The sequence below is a fragment of the Cydia pomonella genome, chromosome 12 (genome assembly GCF_033807575.1).
Source record: "Cydia pomonella isolate Wapato2018A chromosome 12, ilCydPomo1, whole genome shotgun sequence".
NCBI classification, from domain to species: domain Eukaryota; kingdom Metazoa; phylum Arthropoda; class Insecta; order Lepidoptera; family Tortricidae; genus Cydia; species Cydia pomonella.
Window position 1 is genome coordinate 21,715,064 of NC_084714.1, and position 4,520 is coordinate 21,719,583.

The following is a 4,520-nucleotide window of genomic DNA, read 5'->3' on the forward strand; positions in this document are numbered from 1 at the left end:
TAATCAGGCTGATTCTGATATAACAATCTGTTACTGTTTTGATCCTTTTCTGTTACCTGGACGATAACCCACACTGATTGTTGCGAGAGAAATACACTGGAAGTCGTGACGAGTCGCGCTTATTGGTGCGCATGTCAATACGAGATCAAAACCATAAAAAAAATGTTGTATCAACTATCAAGCAGAATCGTCTGCTTAAAATATTTTTTAAGTGGAAAGTTTTATGTCCTCTGTGAAACTTGAACTCACGACCACTGAATCACTGACCCAGTGCTCTGCCATCTGAGCTGCCGAGACCTCAACCAAGGACAGCAAATATTTCCAACATATAAGCCTTTCAGAGAGACACCCTAGCGACATCTACCGTAAGAATGTTACCGTAAGAGTGTTCTTGTCCTTGGTTGAGGTCTTGGTAGCTCAGATGGCAGAGCACTGGGCTACTGATCCAGTGGTCATTAGTTCAAATCTCACCCAAGACAGTAAATTTATTCACTTTTAAATTTAAACTCATCTTTCTTCTTTCTCGGGCCTTATCCCATGTTCAGTTGGGGTCGGCTCTCCTAATCGCTTTTCGCCAGCTTGTTCTATTCTGGGTCGTCATTGGATCTAATTCTAGAGCTTCGAGGTCACTATTTACTACCGATAGCCATGTGAGACGGGGCCTTCCGGAACCTCTTGGACCGGTGTCGATAGCTAGCACTTTACGGGCCATATGGTCTTCGGGCCTTCTCATAACGTGTCCGTACCAGCGTAGTCTCGTTTCGGCTAGCTTATCAGATATCGGTGTTACTTTCAGGCTTCCACGTATATACTTATTTGCCACTTTATCCATGAGGGTTACACCTGCAGCGTAGCATCCTCATTTCGGCTACATGTAGTTGTTGCGCCTGGTCTTTAAATTTAAACTAATAAATAAGTAAATGAGAATCGGCCACAGAGTAAACATTGCTACAGTTTGCACGGCCTGCAAGCTGCTGACGACAAATATTGCATACATACACCGGCTGATCCTACATAATACTTTCACTGGTGTTACTTAGTAGGTACACAGATATTGAACTTATTTCAAGATGCAGTGCAGGCTAGCAGAGTTTAAAAAGTTAAGTACTTTACTAGGTCTACGTCGTGATATGATATAATATTTATTTGTAAATATTTACATTTACAAGTATATACAATTATCTTGTCATAGATTTCACATTGCATGTCTATTACATTATTGGATAATTTGCTATATTCATAATATATTGCCAATGCCGTCCTCTCAGAGCTTAGGGCCGGTACAGACGGACTGCAACTCGACTGCAACTTGTATGGGAACTGCATGCCGACTGCACTCCAACTGCAACGTCGACATGCAGTTCCCATACAAGTTGCAGTAGAGTTGCAGTCCGTCTGTACCGGCCCTTAACGAGCTGCGTTCGGAGAAGGACCTGTATCCTTACCATGAGTTTTACAGCCTGTATATCAAAATTGCATAATTGGCTACTAGAAAAAAGATTTTACAGTATTAATGAGTTCCTATCACAATAATGGACAGAGTAAAATGTATTATTTACACTATTTACTAGGTAATTCGGTTGATTCAATGTTTAATGTTCTTTATATGACATTTTAATTAATTGTGGTTCCTGTTCGTTATTGTGTAGTACTTTTATTATAATGTCTGTGTCGTAGTATTTTAATTCATCATGATGACTTATACCATAGTTAAGTTAATATTATGTAATAATTTGTGTAATTAAAATATTTGTTAATGAATGAATTAATGTACTATATGTATAATATTTAAATAGCTATTAATATTTGCACGCCTTCTTAAGGCAAAATAGTTGAACCAAATTGTACCTGCCTATTGACCATCTTACTGTACACTATTTTATGCAAATAAATTACTTACTTACTACTTACTACTTACTTACTTACTTACACTGAAATATTCGCTAGCAACTACGAAGGTAAACTAACTCACAATGCATGCCTCTCGTACGGACATTGGGACATTGGTGCAAGCGAGATGCACTGTGTTGACGCAGTTGCTAGCGTTTAAGGCCGCGTAAAACACATGGTGATGGCACTGAATCCTAAGGTTGTCCCTCACCTTAAGGTTGTCTGGAAGAGATCGCTTACAGCGATAAGACCGCCTGTGGCTACCTTTCTTTACATTGTAAATCTGTTTTTAAATTTGTTTTCTTTGTGGTGCAATAGTACATTAATATAGATGACGGGAAACGAAGGGTTGTACGAGCGCCGAGCGTATTAGCGAGTCTCGTCGAGATTTTTGGAGTGTTTTTCTGAAACTTGCAATAAAATAATAATAAATAGGCTGATGATAGTGATGATGTTGATGGTTGTTTCATGTCCTAATGTGATAGGTTATTCAGTGCATCGGGTATTGAAGGCGAACAAAAATGTGATTATTTTGGCGTTACGGCGCACGCCGTTACGCTTTTTTCCTGTTTTTTCTTTCTTTTTTCTTCTTTTTTGTGTTTTTAATTATCACTGTGAGGTTGTTGAATGGCAACGAATATTTGATTATTTTTGTGCTACGACGTACGGTTTAGGAGATACAGCCCTATAAAGATTTCTGCATGACTGAAAAAAAACTTTATAGGGCTGTATCTCCTAACCGTGCGTCGTAGCGCAAAAATAATCAAATTTTCGTTCCTCTTTAGGATACCCTGAAATAATATTTAACAAAAACAAAAAAGAAAACAAAAACAAAAAACAACAAGCAAAAAAAAGAAAAAAAACATAATGGCAGAATTTTGCTTTTAGGTTTTTTATGGTTGAATGCCAAGACGTGTCATAATTTGTCGCTTAAAAACAAAAGAAGGTTGCCTTACGTGGCCTAGGTGCGTAAGGCTGTATAAAATTCTTTCACATATCATCTTCACTCATCGCACCTGATATGTAGTATTTCCAGACCTAATTTGCAGTAAGTCATATCAACATTTCTATACAAGTTTGAGAAAAGAATATTTACTTACTGAACTCACAGCAAGTGGTCTGTGATTGCAGTACAATCCTCGTAAAGATTGCTACAACATATTCTAGCCTTCTCCGAAATCTTAACTTTCCACCGGCTGCAGGATATTGGTATTTTCTCCTGCATGGATCTGAACGTAAAATTACTCGAACTACTTTGAGTTTAGAAATTTAAAAACGTTCTAAAGAACGACGGGAAGTACAGTCAAAGAATTTATAATTTCAGTATCTGAACGAGATCTAGTAAGTAGTTTTTTTTAATACGTCATAAATCCCATAACAATCGAGATAGTATACTACATTATAAAATAAAATAGTTATTAATATAGGTTTAGTTTATTAGGTAATAAGTTACTAATATAATATAATATAATATGGAAATAATTCTGAAATAAATGTTTATTTAATTTAATTTAATTTAAAAAAATAAAAAATAAAAAATTTTCGTCAAACCCATACGTGTGGAGTATCTATGATTAGATCTTCAAAAATGATATTTAGGTTTCTAATATCATTTTTTTCTAAACAGAATAGTTTGCGCGAGAGACACTTCCAAAGATAAAAAAGTGTGTGTGTCCCCCCTCCCCCTGTAACTTCTAAAATAACAGAATGAAAAATCTAAAAAAAATATATGATATACATTACCATGCAAACTTCCACCGAAAATTGGTTTGAACGAAATCTATTAAGTAGTTTTTTTTAATACGTCATAAATGGTACGGAACCCTTCACGGGCGAGTCCGACTCGCACTTGGCCGCTTTTTTAGTATGTTATTGACACAATGAAAAAGTATGTTTATAGGTTTTCCTTTTTTTTTCAAAATTTGCAAAACAAATAAAAAAAAGCGAAACCTATAAACCTAGAATATATTATGCTGAAGCGATCGATATCAAGATCAAAGTGATGTGTTAAGATTTAGTTAATGCAAAGCGTTTCCTCCCGAAATGGAATTTCATAGAAAAATAACCGTTATTTCGTTAGATTCAAAAACCTCCTTCTTTAGACGTTAATCCGCTATTCTTACTCTCTTTTGTTAAATTGTGCAATAAAATTGAAATAAAATAAATAGACAATGACGCTACTTCATCCGATCCCTGAATATCAGAGTTCACTTCGCGAGTCAATACTATAGAATCGAGGAAACGGCTATAAAACAGCGGGGAATGAAATAACTGATATTAAATTGAAATGTCATGAATGTATGTTGAACGTTTTTCAATAAAAGAGTTCGTTTATTGCCATGGCCGACTCAACGGGGATTTAATTTGACAAGTGTGGCATATGGCGGTTATATTGTTTTAGATATATATTAGAATTTGAATATTATATAAATACTATCCCTAACCAAACTACTTAAATTTGCAAGGTTTTTAAATATAGGTTTTTTATTTTATTTGTTGAACACACTTTAAAAACGTTCGCACTCACAGTAAGTAATATAAATGGTTTTTCGCTATATTTCATATTTGCAAAATTAATTCTTAAATCCTAATTAAAAAAGTTATAAAAAACCAAAAAACAATCTAGATTT

General features: G+C 35.2%; 1 non-coding gene across 1 annotated transcript; it reads left to right on the forward strand.

Annotated features, from left to right (window-relative positions):
• The first annotated feature begins 406 nt into the window (after positions 1–406).
• On the forward strand, positions 407–479 carry Trnas-acu (transfer RNA serine (anticodon ACU)). Its single transcript has one exon. It is a non-coding gene; the product is annotated as a tRNA-Ser (tRNA).
• Positions 480–4,520: the final 4,041 nt, after the last annotated feature.